The sequence below is a fragment of the Pieris brassicae genome, chromosome 11 (genome assembly GCF_905147105.1).
Source record: "Pieris brassicae chromosome 11, ilPieBrab1.1, whole genome shotgun sequence".
NCBI lineage: Eukaryota > Metazoa > Arthropoda > Insecta > Lepidoptera > Pieridae > Pieris > Pieris brassicae.
The window spans coordinates 10,976,336-11,001,135 of NC_059675.1; the positions used below are offsets into that span (position 1 = coordinate 10,976,336).

General features: G+C 33.6%; 1 protein-coding gene across 1 annotated transcript in view; it reads left to right on the forward strand.

The window, feature by feature from the left end:
* LOC123715973 (hemicentin-2-like) overlaps positions 1-24,800 on the forward strand; it is a 118,671-nt gene that overhangs the window by 38,021 nt on the left and 55,850 nt on the right. The window lies entirely within an intron of this gene.

Here is a 24,800-nt window from a genome sequence, read left to right on the forward strand (position 1 = left end):
AAAGATTTTTGGAAGTCAGAGTTCGCCCAGTTTATATATTAAAATTGTAAGTTACAATTTAAATTACATATTTAGTTGTCTATAATCCAGATTTCAAAATTTGTACAACGTAGCACGAAAATATTACCGTTAATATTGGACACTGCAACCCTAAATCTCAGGGTCTCAAGAGGAAATCCCAAAGCCAACATAAGGCCCTTTGCACCCCGCTATAAATTTTACTTAGCTTCTAGATCAAGGACTAGCTGCATACCCTAAAGCATCGTAATAATAGATAAAGATATTAATATAAACAACGTAACATAATAACTTGACTAACAATAAATGAATTAGAAGTTTAAACAGGGAAGTCTATTTTGCAGGAAGTTTGCTTTGTTGTCAAAAAAATTTACTTAAAAATACTAAATTAATATAAAGATATTATAATTTTGCGTAACGTGACGTTCCAAGTTGTGAGAGAACATACGTACGTGACGGACAACCATTAGATATTATTTATCCTTTTTTTAGGAAAAGACAGAGATGAATTAATAGTTATAGTGCTAACAATTTATACAAATATGTTTTCACTGTCGACAAGTTTTTTAACATTAAAAATTACTATGATGTAAATTTATGAGCTGAAAACATCCACTGATACCTCTTTTTTTTAATTTTCTTAGTGGTATATTTAACAATTTTATGATTAAATATTTGTTTTTATATGTACCTAAAAGAAATTGGCATCATGTGAATGTAATGTATTGTTTACAACGGTACCAATGAAAAATACCAGTTTGTAAACTTAATTTAGCTCCTAAAATCCTCTTCAATTTTTTTAAATAATATCCTAACGTTTAAAAAAAAGGTATAGCATTTATTTAAAGTGCAACAATTTATGACATGTGCCAGACTTTCTCCTTAAAAATTCAAAAGAACGGAAGCGATTTATAAGTTGAAGTGAAGAAGTTGATAAGTTCACCTCTTAGTTTGAAGCCCTCTAGCATACTTTGGTCACCCGAGCTGAACCGCACACACAGCCCTATCATCAGGGTGACGATTCCGTTGTGGAGATTTTTTTGACTATAAAATAGGTAGGAATAAAATCTGCCACATTCCAAATCTTTTTGACAGAACGAATCTGTCGGGCCCGCTAGTAATAAATAAAATCTCTGTGGCATGGACACTAAATGATATATGTCATTCGATTTTATACAAGACCTGAAAGCATTTTCAAAGTAAAAGGCAGATTGTTGCAGAGTGAAAACGCATAAAAGATTCTTTACAATGTGTCGATAAAAGCTCAGATCCTTTTTACTGGTTGTTTATGATTCTATCGACGCGGGTGTATGAGAGGAATGCTTTAGTGTAGCTTTTCATTATTACTTATATGTTTTGAAACGTGATTAAATCACTTTTCGTGGCAGTATTGTCCAAAAGTAAAGACGAATAGCAAGTGTCGTTTATTTTAGTTTTTATTTAATTCAATACAATTAACTGCTTTAACATGTGACGAGGAGCTTGATGTAATAGTTGCGGGTACTTATAAAACATATTGTAAAAAAAACTTGGCGATTTAAAGTAATGGAGAGTTTGTTGCCAGTTCTTCCCGTCCACTTGGTTTGAGAACTGGCAGTAAGTATAAATTTAGAACCATTATTTCGTTCATAAATCATTATTGTCCACCTATGAATACCATTTTACTGGTGGACATTTTGTCACCAATATTAATAAAATTTATTTTGATATTGTGATTTGTCTAACTGAGAGAACCAATGTCACCAATGAACAATGAAACAAATCCTTTCATTGTAATATAGGTTATAATACGTATAATTATGTCAAAAAATGCGGAGACTCTTCCCTTGTTATATACCTGACTAATCAGATTTACTTCAGATAAAATCTATCTAAGCTTTTAAGCTACAAAATAATTGTTACAATGTTTTTTTCCGAGTTCCTTTAACATCGATTACATCATCTAGATAAGACCTTTCATTTTCAGAGAAATTTGAACACAAGCATACAATATTTTTTTTATATCGCATACGTACAGGTCAATCTGATAACTTATTTTTTTAATCATATAAATAAAAAAGATTCTTCGACCAAATCGAAAAAAAAAATGGATATAAGACCACAGGTCACTGTCTCAGGATTTTCTTTAAGAATACGGTGACCTAGTCTTAATGTTTATAAAAAAGCGGGCCAATGAATGCAGTGTAGATATCTGCTTCATTGTTTTATTTATAACGAGTTCTCATATTTAATTTATTACCGATTTCAATAGCCGTTCAGTACAACAAATACTTGCTCGTACGGTGTGGGAAATCATCGTAATGAAACCGACACAAGTCAACGACGTCAGTCAGGCACAGTGGACTGATGTTGATCAAATAATTGCTTTTAAGTATAAAATACGAGTTCTTTACACCACAGTAAGAGGTTACAGTATAGGTTTGAAATAAAACAGCAAGTATTATCAAGCGAAAAAAATTGAACTTTCGTAGCAGCATTGAAACCTGTACAAAATAATGTGTCAATAAAATTAAAATACGAAATTATGAGAGAAACTGCTAAAATATCTAATATAAATAACATCTTCTTTAAATTTCCAATAAAAATGTTGTGAATTGAAACATTTTGAATTTATACCAAGTATTAATTAATATTCCACTGGGAATATAAATTATGCATAAAATATATAAGCTAAAGAACTCATAATAGACAATGACGGTTTATCGTTCGGGGACCGTAACTTAAATTACAAGCAGCGAATGTCATTGTTATGTATCTAATGGCTTACTTCGAGAAAATATTAGGTCCTTACATATGAAATTGGCGTTTTGTATGGGAGGAACAAAATGTCGAATATTTTTAAATATAATATATTTAATGAATCAAAGTAAGAACCATTGTTTTCTATGCACTTTTGCCATTTCATAGGTAGTTCATTGATCCCTTTACTAAAAAAAACAGTCGGACGGGAATTAATAAAATCTGTGAAGGCGATTGGGACTGCCCCATCAGAGTTAAATTTTTTCCCTTGCAAGAAGTTGTCCAAATTTCGAAAAAAATGGTAATTTTTTGGAGCAAGGTCCGAGGAGTACGGAGGATGTCTCAGACATTCCAATTAAAGCTCTTCTAATTTGGTAGCCGTCTGTTGTGCAGTGTGTGGTCTAGCGTTGTCGTGAAGTAGCAGTGGCGTGGAGCGATTGACCAGCCTAAGTTGTTTAGCCGCTAGCTTTTCCATCATGGTTTGCAATTGCTGACAATAGACATCAGCCGTAATAGTCTGGCCAGATTTGAGAAAACTGCAATGAACATTACCGGCACTAGTCCACCAAACGCTGACAAGTAACTTTTTGGGGTTAATTTTCGCTTGGGGCAGGATTTGGCTGGCTGGCCAGGATCCAACCATTGCGCTGAGCGCATCCAATTATCGTAAAGAATCCATTTTTCATCACAGGTAATGATTCGGTTTAAAATACCTTCATTATTGTGCCGGTTCAGTAATGTAACGCAGCAGTCGACGCGCGTTTGCCGGTTTGCTTCAGTCAATTCGTGAGGTACCCACCTTTCAAGCTTTTTAATCTTCCCAATTTGCTTCAAGTGAATTAAAACAGTTTTATCACTAACACCGCAGCCTGCAGCTAACTCGGACGTGGTTGGCGATGGATCCGCTTGCACAATAGCCACAATAGCTCACACATTTAATATATTTAAGCCACCTTCGGGATTGATAAATAAATAGTATTATTAAATAGCTAACTCATTTGAACTTACACTTTGAAATTAATTATTTAAATTTAAAGTAAAACAGTTTCATTACAGTTAGTTCAATGGTTTTTTCAATTAGTTTAAATATGAACTAGTGCTTTGATCGGAAGATAAATATTCGTTACATAATTTGTTGGTGAAGCAAGTTCGTATCATCGAAATAGTTTCAGTGTGAAGCTTATAAAGATACTTAAAACAGCAAATTATTAAAGTTATATATACGGTTTTTGATTAAGAAACGGTTTAAGTAGATTTAAAAATATTTTTTATGTTAAATACATAATTCAAATATTTTATTTTATTTTACTCCATATGTCATGAAACATTTTACCCTTTGTGGGTTTGTAAACTAACCTACTTGTAACATTTTTTTTTTTCGCCCATTCTTTCGACCATACCACCTAGTATTTTGTGGAAATACTTGTAACAAATCATAATTGCAGATTTTTTACTTTAGTAAACATGGTACTTCATCTGTTGACAGTCATATGTCATCGGCTTCATTACAGCGTATACACAATATGATGGAAAGAGGCAAAATAGTACTTTAGTTTAAACTAAATCGTAATAAACAATTAAAACTCAAGTTATAGTAGTTTTTATGAATAAGAATAACAGTGTAAGTACCAATATTAAGGAACTAAGTTAGGTAAATCAATTATAAAGTATATATTTGTTTGTCTGAATAAAATATATTTTTAAATGCCTTTTTAAAACTTTATTTCGTTTTTAAGTTTAATGTTAATACACTTGTTATACCTACGTTATTATTATTATATGTAGAGGCAGATTTTCATGATTTTCTATTTAAATACTATTGTAAGTACTAAGACTATGTATATATGTATGTACTTTTTGTTACCACTCACTATGACTTTGCTGTGATTGGAAGCCAGGTTATCACAGGTTCTAAACCAGGTTGGAAACCAGTCTCCCAATACCTTCTCAACTGTAATCTCATTTATTGTTGTAAATATTATATGGGAGAAAAATAAATAAATAATTATTATTATTATTAACACCGGAAGACTCATTGTTTGATAAATTAAATTAATTTAGTTGAAACTTAAATGAAAGAGGCAACTTTAAAGAGGTGTTTTTAGTTTCAATATATTGCTTTCGAACGTAATAGTTAGTTTTAAATATGATGCAGTTATCCCAAATTCAATAGTAAAAATAAAGTTGTTTTATTGAATTTGTGACTGTCTCCATGGAAAATGCTCACAGTGTATATTTAATGAACTGTGTGTTATTTTCGGTATAATGGGTTGGTTGGGATCATAAAAATCGACGAAATTGACACATATATGTTAGTGGAGGTAGTGCGATGCATAAACCTAATACCTGCATATAATGCATAAATATGCCCGATGGATTGATTACCAGCGACAGCTATTTAGAAAGCCGATCTTTTACTATCATTAAATATAAGAAATGATATGAAATGCCTCTGTGTGTTTATAATGCCTAAATGCTAATATTAACATTGGCCGGGTTACAATCTCATATAAGTCCAGACAGTTAATCTCTCTAAATATCCAATACAAAATTGTAGCAGAAAATTTAAGCTGAATGAATCTCCTACGTCCGGCTCGTTCAAAGTCCAGTCAATTTCCCAACACACCACTAACTTCATGTGCCAATTAATTCTAGTACGTAACATAACTATATTAGATAGTTTACAATGTTTCATGGTAAAACATTAAAAAATATATAATAAGTTAATAACCTTATATTCTTGGAACATAGAAAGTGTATATAAAAAGAATTACGTCAATTTTGACGATGTTTTTTTACATTTAAAAGTGATAATAAATCAAAATGTAAACAAATTATACCGATCTATAGTTTACATTTTGCACAGGCTTGCCATGTCTTTTACTAGGAGAATTGCCTATGTCTATTCTACCTGAAGTTATTTCATAAACATTGTGTCATTTTGTGTTAATACCTTAATGAAATGTTGTAATCAGTGGAATAGTAAGTATAATACTGTTTTAGTATAAAATATAAGTAGTTATTTTACATAATATGGTCAGTTTTATATTATACAAATGATATGGCTGTGGTTGACTTGGTAATAGATTTAAAAAAATTGCCACGCCATAGTTAAATAATAGTTAAATATATATATATATATATATATATATTATATATATATATATTCTTGGTTAGCGCTTTTAATTATTTAGTTAATTATTAAAAGCTCTAACCAAATGTTAGCAAGCAACTTACTACTTCTAGCCAAAAAATTGTAATACGTGAGTTTAGTAATAAATGTGCCTTTTAGTAAAAAACCAACACCAAGGGAACACGCCGCTTGGAAAGTGACTGGTTGTGGAAGCTGGTATTGGGGAGCTCCCGCCCAGAGGTGAGAACAGTACTCTATGTCGGGATGAATTTGCGCTTTATAGAGTGGAGAGTGGTGGCCCGAAGTGAAGTCCCGTCTCTCAGAGGGTAATTTAGCCTTCCCTTCAAAATGACCGCGAAACTGGAAGTCATTCGATATATCAACGAGGCTGCCTATGCCAGCTGAAGCTTTAAGGAGAGTTTCGAAGAGAAGAGTAGCGATAAATGTGTAAATGAGTAGCGATGTTTTTTCAGTGAAAACCGCGAAAAGACATATAATTTTTTTGGGTTAAATTGGAGTAGATTTAGTCTACCACAGTCCAAGACGGCAGCTGGTCCAATAAAGTGGAGAGGGGGGGGGGGGGGTGTGCACATCTCTAGTATATTAAATAAAGTTAAATTTAAAATCATATAATTCATATTATAATCCTAAATAAGCTAATGTATGTCTTGACCAGTTTATTTATTTCAACGTTAAAGTACAGTGAAGAGAACAAAATATTTACTATCTGCTTGTTAAAACAAATAATGTTAAAGAAGAATTGTTTTTTAAATAAAAAATATTTTTGTTTCAGGTAAGGGGGGTGAATCATATTATATTTTGAATGTCTTTATAAAGGTAATGTCTTAAAAGTTTATGGATAAATGTAAGGAATGATGAAATCTCTCTTCTCGTCTAGTGATTTCGTGACTCACTGTAATTACATCAAAGGAAAGGAAATCCGGAAAAATAAATGACGCAAAATTATCTATCGAATTATATGCGTTATTTCGGTTTGTGGTTTAAAAATTGTTTTGTTTGCGTATTTTAAGCAATTAATAGGTACTCGAATAAAATATTTTTGGTTGGAGCAAAATAGTATTAAGTCAGATTTTTTAGTCTGTTCTCAAAAAAGTCAATGTAAAGTAACATTATAAAAAGTAAGAACCAACTGGCGCTACAACCTTTTAACTAGGGAGCTGGCAATCAGTTAAGTATATGATTTTCTCGTATTTCGTATTGATAGGAATTAAATTTCGGTCCAATACGACAAATTTCCTTTATAAATTAAGGTCGTACGTTGTTGCCTTTTTGATTTTATTCATTTTGACATGGTTTCTAAACATCACCCTTAAAGACAAACACGAGCAAATGATAAAGTATACCTGTTTTTTTACGTTTTAAGGGGGTTTCAATTGACAACACAGCCCTACTATGATGTCAGACGTGGTCCTTAATATTCCTTCCTTTAGTCTGTTACATGAGGAAATCATCGATATCTTGCTCGCCAGCTCCCGAGCTATTAGTCTAGCCTTGGACGACTGCATCTAGCCTGTAGATTTAGCTAGAGACTACCTCGCTTTTTCCTCAACTGTACGAGTGTTTATTGCCCATATTGAAATATAAAGGATACACAGCCAGGATGCAAACGTACAAACTCAGGGTTACGCGCTTAGCTACGAGGAAAGCACTTATCGTTGATTTTACACATACGTTTTAAAAATATTCTCTTTTCTTACACCAACCAAACACTGGACAAGGTGCTACGAGGACGTATTTTTCCTGTTATAGTTAGTTTAATAAACCTGGCAAGAGCGCGTTAGTCTCTCAAGATTAATGGTAGGCTCCAACGTTACATAACATTAGACGCCCCAAAACATTGGAAACTAACAACCATGACTTGGAAATTCAGCCAGTATAAAATGTATGAGGGTGTAATGTATTGGATAGATTGTAAGATTTACTATTGGCGAACTTTCATAATTATAAAATAATATTTTGTACCAAAATTAGCAAAAATCAGTAAGTAATAATCTGGTTCAGAAAAACTGCCAACTGAATTTTGCCAGACAAGATTTACACAAGTATTACAGGATAGAGAGCAAAATTACGAGTTGCGCAGTGCTCACATTTTGCTATCGCCGCAACACACGCGGTATTATTTAGACGTAAGATTATTTCCACGCCAAATAGAGGATTACTTAAGGCTTAGTTTGAAGCATGTAACGAGTAAAGCAATATTGAATGAATAAATACAGAAGATATCATAAGGATGTTGTCGACCAAAAGTTATTCTAGGGAACACACATTAATTCTCCTTAAAAGCGTTTAAAGTTATTTTAAAATATATTTATAATCTATAATGTTACTATACATATTTATATACTACGCTCTTCCACCATTTCAGATATAAATATTAATGAAAAGCAAAATCAATAAATTATAGTTGTTCAAATACGCATTTGTGGTTCGCCATATTTTCCGTGCTTACTTATATGATATGTGGCAGTCCATAGTCCATAGTGGTAGTCCAAAAGGCATTCCCTAAAGTTATGGGAACGGATAATAACAACTGGAGTTAAAAACATGACAATGTTCGATTCGGAATTTGTTCTCCTCCTCTGGTTAGGGGCAGGTAGAAATGACTAAGATCTCGGTCGAACGATTACTTTCGGATAATCACGTGTTATTTACTATTAAGAAGGCGTATATTCAAAAGTATGATCATGCCCATGCCTGGACCCTTTATATTTAATGTATAGAGCTAAAAGAGAGACTAGACTAGAAGATTAGGGCATTTTTGCAAAGAACTAGATCATGACTCGTTTTCTGTCATTTTCAATCTTTGAAAATTTTAAAGGCCTTGATCTCGACGACATTGCTTAAGTTTTTATATTTCATCCAGTTGATGAAGTGAGGGGGTAATTTCTTTGATATTTTAAGGGGAAATGTTACTGTCGTTGAACCAAATATCCAATAACACTGTAAGTAATAGTATACACGGTTATTATACAGAAAAGTTGTTTTAGCTTATATTCCAGAAACGTTGGAAATTAATAACCGTCTGTGGTCCGTTTATTTTCTTGATGTTTAATTTGAACTTCAATAAACAAGTTGCATTCAAAATATTTGATTATGAGAACTTTATTAATAAATACACCTCGTAATCTCTTCCACGGTCCGCTTCTCTAAGAATTTCGCTTTTTGAATCAATTTTTAGTGGAGGTCTTCTCAGGGTCATTCCTTTTTTAAAAAAGGGCATACTACATTCTTATAGGCCGGCAGCATACCTATTCCGTAGGCTAGGTGGTTATCATATAAGAACAACTTTAATTATGCCAAGAAATCACACCCCATCTTGTGCAAAAAATACAGTAAAAATATAAATAATAAGTATAGTTTATATTAGTAGCAAACAATATTAATTCTGAATGAGGCTGAAAAATATATGAAAATTGAAAATGTTTTCAATATTCATATATGCGCTATCCTTAAAGGCGTATGTACAATGTACAAAAAAGTTATCCAAGTAAATATGTAGTATTTTATTACTTATGTTCCTATTAGAATAATGATGTGAGACATATTTTACTAAAATCGTTACATAAATTCTTGGATTCAGTAATTAAGAATCAAAAAAAGTATTTTCATAAAATAAATAAAATACATGTGTTTATTACGATTAAACCGATACGATGTATACAAATCAATCTTCACGTACAATATACCAAAGTATATATACTTAAACTAGATAATATTTATACTTAAACTAGACTTAGCCACGTGTGCGTCATTACTTTGACTATATTAAAAACAAGTAATAAATATTAGATGTTAAAGCAAATGCATAATATCAGTGAAAGCATGAAAAAGTTATAAAATATAATTTAACAATTACCCTAGCAGCAGTTGTGAACTTTACTGGAATATTCGAAATACAATGCGACCCGCAGACAGTTGAATTATTGCAACCATGAATTATTTACGATACGTTAAAATTAAAACATTTTTATTTATGCCTTCCGAAAAATACAATACAATGCAAATGTGTACTTAATTAGGTATGCTCTAAACAATTTATGACCCAAAAGTTCTCAGGGCGTGACATTTTATGCCTTATGAAAGTATAATGAACGAATCTCAAGCTAAAATTGTATTATGGTAACATATTAATAAGGTTAAGTGTTTTTTAATTTAATTAATGTGGAGTTATTATCTTTTTTGACAATCAATATACGTCAATCTTTTTTCATTACCTAAATAAAAAAGTCAGTAGGTAATTTTTCATTACCTCCTGACATTATTTCACATTTTTAACATCTAAAATAATGTAAAATTATGTAAATAATTATAAGTTTTTAATAATAATACATAGCTTCAATCCGTTTAAAAAGAGTATTGTTTAATTAAATGTTTGACAGTTACAAAACCCATGAACATTTTGTACTGCGTTTTTTCTTTTGTTTTGGTTTTCGTCAATTTTCCTATGTTTTCAACAGTTTTCAATATTCTACTGATGTAAAATACTAGAAAATATTGGGCAAAATAATAAATGTACAAGTCCCGAATTTATAACTGAGCGATTAGCTTGAGCAGGTTAATCCATGCTTATCCAAAGATCCGTTTAGCACGGCCTCTTCGGTAGTTGTCACGTAAACAAATTTGTATTGTAATATCATTTTATGTCTAATAAAAATTACTAGTTTATAAAAATATTCCAATGGTGATTTGACTGTTTTTCATTTTTTTATACCTTGGATTTTAGGATTATAGGAATACAAAGTTTCATATTTGTGGTTAGTATGAAGTATGAAATTTCATACTACCTCAGTTTCTTAATACAACATGACATAAAGAGATGTCGAGGACAAAAGATAGAGCTAAATTTCCAACCTAATAAATAAGCTTGTGATTTGTTAACTCTGAGGTCGTGTAATGGAGCCCAGTGAGGTCGTGTAATACCAACACGCGAAATTATTTCTATACTTATTGAGAAAAGTAAAAAACTTCATACAAGAGTCGTGGCAAAATTAAATTGATTTATGTCATTGTAAAATAGTATTTCAAAATAACTTTATTTCCATTTACATACAAAGCTTGAACCAATATTATGGACATTTGCATAAATGCTTTTACAAAGTATATTTCCATTTCATACAATTTGCATCCAATTTCACAAATATATTGCGACCAGGAAATTCTTCATAACCATCTTTAGTTGTGGGCAATATAGTTTGCTAGGTATTTTAAAAAGATTGGAATATATAAAAATATAAAACCTAGTATATACTACACTAAAAGTCACGTAAGCTATATAGCTAGAAAACTACGATTTATAAAAAAGGAAGAAGTTTCTTAAGACTTGTCGTTCTATTATTTAGAGCCTCCAAGTTTCGCCTTACGGGGGAGGGGTACCTGATGTTATGTGATACCCATGCCCATGAACACATTTCCAGAAGGCTCGAAAGTGTGTTAACGACCTTTTAAAACTTTATACGCTCGTATTTTCAAGGACCTTAAGTCGAATTGCTTCGGGAATATTTCGGTAGGTAGCTTGGTTCCAGCGTTTTATAGCGATGGTCCGCAGCAAAAACTGTCTTAAGAAACGCTCAATTGTAGAACGACGGACGTTGAAGTGATACGGATGGTATTTTTTAGTCTACCTTGACGTCCGATAATGAAACTCAGCTGCAGGTATGCGGTAGAAGATGCGGAGATACCCCACATCTCTACGCAACGCCAAGGGATCAAACCACTCGGAAATTGACTGGTCGTCGACGATTCGAATCGCTCTTTGTTGAATACGGTCAATCGGAAGGAGCTGGTACTGGGGAGCTCCCGCCCAGAGGTGAGAACAGTACAGATTCGATATCGCCGTTTACCCTATTATTTGATTATAGAATACAAACGGTATTTTTTTAGTACAATATAGCTGCGGAGAATGATATAGAATAAGCACAGCGAAGTCATAGCATCAATAGCAGTGCCATCTCAGCTGCTGAATATGCTGCAATATATTGACGCATTCCGCATTTTGAAGGGTGATTCTTTTAATTTATATACGTATGATTCAAGTAATGGAGTTTCGATGAAAATTTAGTTGCGTAATTGTTTGTTTTTGTGAAGTATTTATATTGTACATGTCGCAGTAAAGTAGTTAAATCAGAGTGTTAATTAAATATCTAGACAGTTAATTAAATGTCGATAATCAATCAAGTCGCGAGTATTTTGATTTAAATAAAGCAGCGTCGAAAACGATTAACTATCTGTCTGACCGAAAGCCAGCGTGACTCCGCCATGATTATTTCATTTGTTATTGTTATTTTAGTGTGATCGTGAAGAACTGAGAGCTTGGAACTGAGAATTCCGTGTTTTGCTTTATTGTAAATGGTTAGGTTAGGTTGGGTTAGGTGAGTCTTGTTGGGCATTGGCAGTATCGTTAGATATTGCGAATGCCTTCAATAGTCTCCCTTTTGGTGTGGTCAGAGAGGCACTTGAGTTTTTCGAGGTCCCACTGTATCTGCGCCAAATAGTGGGGGACTATTTTGCGGAAAGATGGATCGTGTACTCCAACATGGAGGGCACGATCTCCTACCACCCTGTGCGGTGTGGGGTTCCTCAAGGCTCAGTCCTTGGGCCGCTTCTGTGGGACATGGCCTACGATTGGGTGTTGAGGGGCGCGCTTCTTCCGGGATTGCGCGTCTTCTGCTATGCAGACGACACCCTCGTAGTGTCCAACGGGGCAAGTTATGGGGAGGTGGCTCGACTCGCAACGGTCGGCACCTCTCTTGTTGTGAGACGGATAAGGGCCCTGGGCCTTAGGGTGTCTCTTGAAAAAACGGACGCCCTATTGTTCCATGGCCCTAGGAATGGTCCACCTCCTGGGGCGGTCTTGATGGTGGAAGGAGTGGGGGTTCCGGTGGCGTCCAAGATGAAGTACCTTGGTCTCGTCTTGGATGGCCGCTGGAACTTCGAGGCCCACTTTGAAGCTCTCAGGGGGAAGGTTGTAGGGGCGGCGGGGGCGCTTGCAAGGCTATTGCCAAATATTGGGGGCCCTAAGCAGAGTGTGCGGAGGCTGTACTGCGGAATCATACGCAGTATGGCATTGTATGGGGCCCCTGTATGGGATGATAGGCTGAGGGCGAGGAACCGCACCCTACTCAGGAGGCCACAGCGAGTGATGGCGGTTCGGGCGGCTCGATGCTACCGGACCGTCTCGTTCGAGGCGGCGTGCCTGTTGGCGGGGACTCCCCCCTGGGAGTTAGAGGCGTTGGCCCTAGGCGACCTGTATCGTCTCAAGTGTGAGACTAGGGCAGGTGGCCGATGGGCTGAACTGGTCGGACCGGCAAGGAGGCAAGCCAGGGAGGCCACCTTTAATAGATGGGCCCATGATCTGGCTATGCCTAGGGCGGGAGTACGCACCGTGGAGGCGATTCGCCCATGCCTACGGGAATGGGTGAATCGCCCGAGTGGAGCTGTGTCCTTTCGGATGGCGCAGATACTGTCTGGGCATGGGTGCTTTGGGCGGTATCTGCACAGGGTGGCGAGGCGGGAAACCCTTCCCATCTGCCACCATTGTGGTGCCCCAGAGGACACGGCGGAGCACACCCTGGCCGATTGTGCCACTTGGTCGAGGCAACGCCATGACCTAGTGTCGGTCGTCGGGACGGACCTCTCGCTACCGAGCGTTGTTGCAGCAATGCTTGGTAGCCAAGAGGCATGGCGTGCGGTGGCCTTCTTCTGTGAGCATGTCCTGCTGCAGAAGGAGGCTGCCGAGCGTCAGCGGGAGGTGCGTGGCGATGGCCGAAGGGGTTGTGCTCGGCGGCGGCGAGGCGGGGGTGCGGGGGCAAGACGCGAGGAGCGTTTGCCCAACAGTATCCCCCTGCGCCGTCGCTGAGCCCGTATGCAGTCATATTCGCCTGAGTTCCCTGGGTTGAATGCCTAGTGCGACCCCCGGGGGACTCAATGCGGTGCCAGACGTCATTCATTCAGAATGAATGTGTCCGGCATAGCAGGCGATATGGAGGGCTCAGGAGGAAATTTTAGTGGGTCGGGTTTCTCCCCTCTGATTAGCAGAGGGATAAGAGTGAACCATCCCCACAGTCCCCGCGATAGCGACTGCATGCGCTCGCGGGCCTGCAGCTGTGCATTTTTACCTCCTTCATAAAAAAAAAAAAAAAAAAAGGTGAGTCTTGTTGCCTAGGAACGTTTAGGAAACTCGTTAAACGTTTCGTTCAGTCACCTGTCTGACGGTACTTTAGCGACTTGCTTGAATATCGACATTTAATTAACTGTTTATAGATTCAATTTACTCTCTGATTTATCTACTTAACTGCGACATAGATACTGGCATACAAGAAGTTGCCTTGTTAAAAATTAGATAGAATTGATAAAAATCTACTATAGTAAAGTTTTGTATTTTGTAAAATTTTAAACTTTAATATACGTAAATAAAACCTTAAATATTGATCTATCTCTCTTATCGACTAATTTAATCTTTACAGTTTCTCATGATTTTGTATCTTATATTTGCCATTAAAGTGTTGTTTTTAAAGCAATAGAACTCATCGAAGTTAATATTAACGATTTTTAATAAAATAATTACAAAATTCACCACCTTCAAAAAATATTCACTGCAGCTGTAAACTTGTTTCCAAAATTCCAAATTCCCGACTGTGTCGAGAATGGAAACGAGTATTTAAGTCATGAACTGTGCCTTTGCACATTGCTATAGCAATGTGCCGGCTGTATCAACAATATGATTATAATAATATTCATAATTATTACACTATTACTCACAACGTTTTAGCCTTTTTTGCAAATTTAAATAATCTTCGCAAAATAAACGTAGCAATACAATTTCTTAGGATCTGGAGATTAAGTGGCGACCTTGTAAGACGAAGCCGGAAATTAAACGGGCCCTACGTAATAACCGTAAGACATAAGTCTTTGGGCGCGCTGCTAACACGAGCGAGGTGAAAGCGGAAGCGGTTTTAATAAAACCGGACATCTTAAGTTAAATAACTTAATTTTGTCTTATAAATTTTATTAGGACTATTACTTTACTTATTTGTTAAACGTCAGATAATTTGGTATACGTACTTTGAAAATGTTTTGCGTAAGTATTTTGTTAAAAATATCTCTGTCTGTCTGACATTGAGATTTAACAATGACATGGTCTAACAATTTATAAAATTGAAAGAAAACACTTTTTTAACCGGATTAAAGCTATTTGTATTATTATAAACTAATAATTATTTACATAATTTTAAATTTAATTTTTTTCCGACGTTTAGCGTGCTTTACCGCGTGCGTGGTCACGGTGACTGAAGACAAAAGGTAGCACTCACAGCTGTAGAGAAAGTTGTGTTATCTGTATTTATTTTCCCGGAGTTGATATCGACTAAAAGATGACGGGTTTTTGCAGAAATGAATCACGGGGTTCTCTATTTTCGCGGATTGTTTGTCTTGAGGTTTTAATTTAGTTTCTTTCAATGTGTAAAGGCTATGTTAACAGAAGACAATAGAAATTATAAAATTATTTATTTTGCGACAGGGCCACGATAGATGTGACACATATCGACTAACGTGCCGGAGACTACAAAATATAAAATTGGAAAAGTGGAATCTAATCACAGAAATATATGTCGCCCTACTAAGTGAGCCAACTCAGGTGATTAAATATTAATTTTGATTATCATTTGTAAATTGCTTACTTTAATCGTTAATATGATGGAAAAAGAATCTAAAATTATTATTGTTCGAACTGCTTAGGTTGACGCCTAACCATAAGGCCCTTACACCTTGATAAATTATATGATAACGGTTGACTACACTGACGTGGCACATAATACTCTCTTAAATTAAAGAGTAAACTTCTTATAAAAAGATTTACTATCAACAATTTCATCATTCATGTTATCTAACAATTTTAACAATAACTATTATGAAGTTTTAAATTATTCTCATAATTTCAAATGTAAAAATATTGAAAACCATTGCGTAATAATAAACGTATAAAAATAAACGTTAAAACTAAATTACTCTACACTAACGACTCTCTCTGTGTTCTTTCGTGTTAATTTTAAGTAATATGTATATTATATAGTATAACCTACTCCAGCCATAAGTTGTGTTACAAATGAAAATGCATTTTTTTAATGAAGTAATGTATTATTATTAAAATCTATACGTACATATTTATTAGTCTCAGCAAAAAATATTCTATTCGAAATGGCCACCTTTGGCTTTGGCCATGAATCTATGGATTTACGAACTGTTCCCAAGGGGAATTTCGCTACTGCTAGCTTGCTCCAAAGATTATTTAAGAGACTCAATGTCGCAGTGTTTTTTAGAGCAGGCCATATAACTAACCATAATTTAAAGTCTAATAAAGGGTTGAGGTCTGGGCTAGATGAGGGCCAGTCTTCAGCTCTTATGAAGTCCGGAACGACCTGCCCCACGAAACCCTCACTGACCACTTTATACCTTTTCGACCACTTGAGGTAGTTCTTAAGAACTGTGAACATACGCTTAATCATTTTGCTCTTCAACTGTGAAAACTTTTTCATCTTCTGTACTTTTCATTTATGTATCGCGACAGAAGGTGTTTTGAACGATCCACTCTCTTTACAAATTGTTTTAGGGCATGTCCTGTATATCGACGATAAGCACCGAGCTTCAGCTCTTGTTATATAATATGCGACAGAGACCTGGCGGGAATCTTCATGTCTCGCGATAAAAAAATTTGCTTCCTAATAGAACCCATTACGAACGAATTCTGGCTTTAACAGCATTAAATGCCTTCGACAGATGAAGTGTTTTTAATAATTAAAGAGTTGAAAAAATACATTTTTATTTCTAACAGAACTTATGACCAGATTAGTTACAGTTGTTTTGTAATATTTAGTAGTTTGGAATTTCCACCTTTTATATTTTGCACATGTATATAGATATGATCATTGCAGTTTTTAAGATAATTCAGCTTAGTCACGGATGAGAAATTCAAGTTACGACTTCTGTTGAAACACTTTATTTTATTATATCTGTTTAGAGAATTGTGATAATAGAATGCTCCACAAATTGTATAAATGGTAAATTACAATTATAATCAGCGCTTAGATTATACAAGATCGTGATTTAACATAGAAATAAACGACGAGCAACAATTTAGCCGGAAAAATAACAAATTACCCGGGCGTAATTCAAAACAAAGAGTCGGCATAATATGGGTCGTTATGGAGAAAGAAATGAGTTAAGAGAAACGGGGCTAAGTCGAATGTAATGGTTTTCATTAGATGGCTGGAGGGCTTATCAAGTATTAAAACGAGTTTGGTTAAAAGCTTTCTGTGTTGGGAATTATGCTATCATACACGGTCGAGTTTTATAAAACACTTGTGTTAAAATGCTATTATATAAAGCCTTTTGCCTAAAAAGCGATGTAAAATGATTTATACGAGTAATGTATTGTATCGAACAATTATTCGTGACAGGAGAAATTCATATAGAAATATTTTTTTTTCGAATCAGCAAGTAATGTTTAATCGTAAATTGGCTTGCTTTTTACAATAAGGAGGCAAGAACAATGTAATGAGACTTGTCGTTATGTATTAAACTAATATTATATCAAATACTCCACGAGAATATTTGATAACGGCCATCAAAGAGAATGCTTCATCTTCAATATATTGGTTTAAAAATAAAATGGGTACCCATTTTGCGAGCTTGATATCTAGAAAAACAAACTTATTATATATATATTAAATTTGTTCAGGCCAGGAAACCAGGCAAATTTTTATCAATTGTGACATTTCGATCTCTTCAGCATTCTTACAAAAATTCATATGCCAATGTGTTGTGAGGCGCTACGACGCAGACACACAGATATGTCAAAAATATGACATCCTACTATCCTCCCATTTCCGTCGGGGGTTAAGATGTAGTCATAAACCCTAATAAAAGCGCAATAACACCATTTTTCATCCTGTATTGCGAAAAGTGGCGTATGACTGGAAAAATACTTCAACAAAATTTCAACGTGGAATTAAGTAAACATTGATATTGTTGACATGGTTGAGATAGAGTTATCTTCAATGTGTAAACAAAGGTGCAATATCGAACATAAATGTACAGCGTCAAACTCAAACTCAAAATAACTTTATTCATATAGGTAAACAAGTATGAACGTCAGAAAAGAAATTAAATTAATTGTAAATTTGCATTAATTACTACCAGTTACGCAAGGCAAGTGCGTAGAGCGGGCAAGAAGAACTGGCAAGACCTTTCCGCCACTCTTTTTAAGCGCTAAGTTTTGAGTCTTACAAATTATTTGAACTGGAGCAAATCAATCCCAAGGTTTAGGATCATTTAAATATTCATCAAATTTATAAAAATCTTTATTGATTAATTTACGTTTAACGAGGCCTTTGAATTTATTTAGTGATAATTCTCTAATTTCGCTTGGGAGTTTGTTGTAAAAACGAATACAATTTCCATATAAGTGGTTTATCTTAATTACCAAGATTCTCTAGACATCTTTTCCAAGATATAGTTTTGTTTATTAAGTAAATACATTTATAATATGTATTTTCACCGTGACCACGTACACTGAAAAGTACGCGAAACGTCGGAAAAAAATTAAAATTTAGAATTATGTAAATAACTATAAGTTTTAAAAATAATACATAGCTTTAATCCGTTCAAAAAGTGTTTTTCTTAATATGTATTTGTATCACTCTTATGCATTATGTATACAAATTACCATATCCATCGTAATTTTCCTCAAAATGAACGCCTCTTCGAAAATGCGTAATGTTAATAAAAACAAACATCACTTTTCAATTATTTTTCGTTAATATACATATACAGGATACATCACAATTTCATATTTAATTCTAATAAAGCAAACAAAATGCGACAGTATTTACATGTGGATGACAAAAGCAGATGAGCAAGGATTTCTTTTTCTGTAGTTTGTATCATGTGTTTGTAGTGACAATTGTTACAAAATATTACCAATATCGTTTAAGTTATCGTGCCCAGTCCATTATGTTTAGTTCAAAGTGTGACGCTCTGGAAATAATGTAATGAGTTCGTATTTATATATATATATATATATATATATATATATATATATAGATAATATAATAACAAATAGATCATAAATCATTACATAGGGACTTTTCCACATAATATTCCAAGCAGGAAAAAGAAACGATTGAATTCAAATATATTCCAATAATACCGATTACCGTTTCGTGAATTCTGCACATATCGTTCGGATAAAATTACACAAATATTTTTGATACCTATTTTTAGCCAGTGTTCAGGGCTTTTGATTTCAGAGAAATTATTATAAAATTATTCCATTAATTTAATTGTATGAGTGTAGAATGTTTTCTTTATTTACGGACCTCAACGTCCGTTACCTTAAGTGACTGTGGAAGCTTATGTTCTTCCCCAAACTTTATTTACACCAAAGTCGATTGTAACATTATCGTCACTTGAATTTATTAAACATAAAATACAATTTGATGATAATCTAAATTCTAAATCTTTTATAACTATATTGTTTAGGCCACAAATGCTTGTCTATATTTATTAATATGCAATATTTTGTAACTTATTTTTTATGAACGCTAAATAGTTGGTATATTAAAAATAATTATTGTAATTCAAATTTACAACATTCCACACTTGGCTTTACTCGTGTTTATTCTCTTAAATAGATACACGAAGAGAAAATGTCCTCGTCAGCATATATGATAACATTGAATAATATATTTAATAAAGTTCACAATTTAATCAAATATAAAAGCTTACGCTCCTGAAAATGCTATCTAACTTAAACCCCGGTTATGTATGATTTTTCGATATCATCATGTGTAAAGAAAAAAAGACAGCATGTGTTAGGCACAGAAAGTGATTAGTTTTCTAGGTCAAATTAAGTAACATTAATAACACACATACAGATGTTAGAGGCAAAACGGTAGATCTTTTTTACATAATAAAATATCTGTAGGATCTGTACAATCTAACAGATAACTACACCATAACTTAGTTGAATTAATGTTAGGTCAGATAAAAAATAAATAAATACTAAAGCAAAATAGATTAAGAGGTTGGCGTCTGTATATGTTTCATTTTTTAGTTATCAAGAGAGAGACGGAGATAATGAGGTGGGCAATGGGCGGATTTATCACTTTCGAGAGATCTTATTCAGGAAACCACTGTAAGGAAATATTAAATTAAATAAGAGAAACTACATAGAATATTCAATAACTAAGACATAAAAATGGACCAAAACAAAACCATTAAAATATATGCAGACGCTGAAAAAGTACACATGAATCACGAAAGCTGGCATGAGTAGGCATACGATGTAAACAGTCAATGCTTGTACGGTAGATATTTATAGGGAGATGGAGGAGGAGCTTTGCCACCGGATAGGACAGCAATAGGGACAGGAAGTGAATTCCATAGCCACAATGCGGAGACGATAAAGGATTCGTAAAGAAGAAATAGTGATGTGCCTGTAAGGTTTTAGTGTTAATAAAGAAAATTACTAAGTCTGCTGTTATTAGATACTATAGTTAAAGGCACCTTATGATTTGTGGCTGTCTTGTTCAATATGCTACGGGGATATATTTTGATAAATTTTGATTTTGAAATTCAGGGTTAAAGGTCAAGCATTGGTTGTCTAAGTATTGATCACCTAAAATTTCAAGCAAGTATCAAACATTTAAATAAATCTTCTTTAAAAAACCTGGTTTTAAAAAGACCGGTGTACTTTAAGAGCAACGGGTGATCTTAATCTTAATTAATGGGTGACATTCTTAAGTATGTTGCTTATTGATATTTAGAAATAGATAAATGTAACATATTAATATTAAGTACTATAATCATATAAGCTGAGTTGGACCTGTTGTTATATATAAAGGAAATATCTATAATTATGAGAATCAATATAAAATATCAAAGCCAAACATGTTATTCGGTAACAGGGTCGTTCAATTAATCCATCAAAACACAAACAAACTCAGGACAAACGAAACGCCATGGGCGATACTGCGGGATTTTTTTCTGATTCTCTGTGTGTTTGTTTGAGTTTGGTTTGATTAAAAATCCTTTGAGCTGTTTTAATTTAATTCAGTTAGTTTAACAGTGCTTAAAAGTAATATAATTAATATCTGAATTATATTCTATAAGCTTGTTATATTATATATTGTTTTATGCTCAAATATTTTGCTCATAAAAATCAGTTGATATAAATTCATTGCTTTAAAACTTATTACGGACATAATTGAACTTTGATAGATCTACTCCTTACATGTACAATACATTTAGGCTGATTTTCTAGCCATGAATTCACAATCAACGTGACATGAAATATAATACTCGTCTCGCTTTAGATACTAATGTGTGAGTGTGTGGAGAAATTACATACAAGTCCTGTTTTGACCTGGCATTCACCTGGGACAAGCGTACGTATAGGCGCTCTGTCTCCACGTTTTCAATCTTTTAATCTGTGTTTTATTGTAAATGTAATATACCATAATTACCCGTATCTAGTTTTTAAATAAAAATATCTAGCTATCGAACGAACGAACGATACTGGAAGTTTAGAGAATTTAATTGATTTTTCTTGGAACCATTCCAGTTTTTAAAACCCGATCCGGACGCGACCCGCTGTTTGATTAGTGTAAGGTTGATTTGGGATATACACAACTAGCTTCTTGAAGCGATTGCAGATTTCTCGAAGCGACCGTTGTCTCCGTTTGTTTACCTAGAAGAATTTTTTTTTAAGACAAAACTGTCTATGGCAATTACGATATGAGACTTATTAGACGTCTTATCGCAAGTGATTTTTTAAGTTCATAGTAATTTTATACTTATAGGAACTCGTAAATAAAACAAGTGTTATAAAATTATACAATTCATCACTCAAACACTAAATTATATATTAAATAACGGAAGTTGTTCAGCGAAGCGAGAAATATAAATTAAAATATACAAACTTTAAGACATGATTTAATCAGTTGCACGTCGGAGATGTAAATTTATGCGCACCAAATCTGAACCTGAAGATACACAAAACTACTTGTAAAGTAGCGAAAATTAATGCACTAGATTAGTTTTGCTCTGTTGGAATAGCCTATTTTCATAATTTGTATTACTTATCTTATTGATTAAATACAGTGATTAGACGAAAATCATCGGATGTTAAATTTGAATACACTTTTCGTGTTGTTGCGTTTTTAGTATCAAACGTCATGTCATGGGACTTTTTTAGATTAGAGCCCGTTCCACTTTTTCTTACTTCTTCGTTCTTCTTTGAATGTGTCTGTTGTGTGTAAGAAAAACGAAAGAATTGGGGAGAAATCAGCATGTCTTAAATAAGAAAATGACACATGTGGCATTGAGGGGTTACGGGACTTTACACAAGTAAAAGCTTCGTAGCCACATTAACAAACCCATCGTGTTTTGAAATATTTCCATCCACATTTATAGTGTATAAATAAGTTACACTCAATATAGTCACTGGGGAGACAAACTAGTTAAATGCAGCATAAAGTGCATAATTTAGTGCAGGAAGTGTATGCTGTGAGAAAATTACTTCCGTTTATTTGTATATTTATGAATCCTTAAACAAGGAAATTTGCTACGGCGTAGGGCGCTACGGTCTTACGGTGCTAGTTCATTGCGTCTTCGATTTTCATTATTTTAGCACGTAAACATCAAAATTGTATATTTTTACTTCCTGAATTGTAATTATGTCCATTAATAGTAAAGAATATTCACGTGGACAATGCGGAGATGTCGGGATTGGAACGTTGCGAAGGAAAACAATAATATGGCACGGTTCATTGGTTGTGATTTATAAGACAGAAAAATGAATGTATAAATCAAATAAAAATTTATTTAATTATATTGGTAACTTTGTACACTTGTGAACGTCAATATTCATAAAAAATATAGGTTGATGTGACCAATGAAATAAAAGAATTTTTTATTGACTTCCGTTTATTATTAACCCCGCCGCTAAATTGCTCTCAAAAAATTTGGGGTTTGGTAATAGAAACATCTGTTTTACGTTATTAATAATAATAATAAAAACCCCTTTTAATTTCCAATCTTTACAAAAAAAAAGAATATATAATATATTTTTAATATTTTTGTTCTTGTTATAATCCTATAATATATGTCCTATACTATAATTATAATATAATTCCTATTTATATCGTTAAGTTTTATTCGGTTTGCCAAATACATCAAATTTTACGACAGTAGTCCTCTTATGTTTTTAAAGTTTAATTAACCTTTAGAATTTATATTTGACCTGTACTTCGTGCCTTTAGAATTACTTGCTAGGTGTTCTGCCAGAGCAAGAAACCTTTAAATTGCGGTTGCAAAATTATATTATGTGAAATAAACTTTAGATTTTAGGTAAAAGGAAATATATTTTCAAATAATTTAATTTTAATTTATATATTATGAACTCTGTACTCGATTTTGCACCCTTTGAACCATTTTTGAAGTTATAGGAATATACATATAGTTATAGTTATATATTGTATACAATAATATATAGTTATAGTTATAGGCGCGTTAGGGAAAAATCATGAGAGTAAATATTTACGATGCGCGCGCACATCATCACAAAAAAAACGACACCCTGAAGTTAGCTATAGTCAACATTTTAGTTTTTCAAAAAAAGTTACTAACAAAGTCAAAGCAAAGACATCTATGTATGTTTGCGTGAAAACTGACAACTGTATTCACGATATTTATTTATTCAAGTGTTTCTGAACGTACCACTCGTGTTTTTTTTTGTATAAGTCCGAATAAAATATAGATACATACATAAATATATTTTCTCATATAATATTATAAAATAAAATAATATTATAATGATTTACCGTGATTATAAGTGGTAATAATTGTTTTTACATATTACTTTGAGTACGTTTGTAGAATTTGGGGTTAGTTGACGGTATGTATGATTTATTTACATCATAAACTAAAATAAATTTTCACATTCTTATTTCGAAAAAAAGGCTATTAACTACGTTGAAAGTTTTATTACAACGCAAAAAATAAAGTTTTTTTTAAATATCTCTACATAATTAAAGAAATGATGTTTTTTTTATATTTTTGCATACAAGTTATACATATACTATTTAATTCGCGTCCATGGGTTGGAATTCAGTAGACATGTGCGTTACAAGAGCTAAAGTATGATACAAATATTCTTGTAGGAACATTGTCTAAATATCGTACAAATGCAGCATTAATAGTTATACCATGTCGTGTCGTAGAAACTACAGGGTCATTTTTGATTGACAGATTTAAATCTTCACGTAAGAAATTGATAACCGGTTAATAGGAGCTTGTTAAAGATGGACAGTGCGATTCGAATGCACAGCAAAAAGGTTATGTTTCCGGCAGCGGTTATAATTGTCCGGAACGTATATTCTCATAATCCCACCCAGCAAGTACGCACTTTCCGTTTTGTTATTAATCAAAGCTAAATCCATAAGAAGCTCTACCCCTGTTTTATAAAAAAAAAAAAAAACGCTAAATGCCTAATTATCATCCACGTTTGTAACAATTTTATTTATTATTAACAGGTTCATAGGTCAAGCATAAAAGTGGAAATACCTCACAGACCGTATATCCCAGCACTTAGCTTAGCTTAGAAAAAGCTTAGAAGTTGTACCTACAAGCAGACCAAATGTAGACTGTGAACGTATAGAGCTTTCCGTCTACAGACCTCATCTGGCCTGGACAGTGAATCTGTAAATGTGATGTATCTTATCAATAAAATATAAGCAATACTACGCAATAAGCAAAAGAATATCGTAACACATTAATCGTTCACTCCACTAACACTGCGGATAACGCTCGCATCGGATATCGATTTAAATAATAA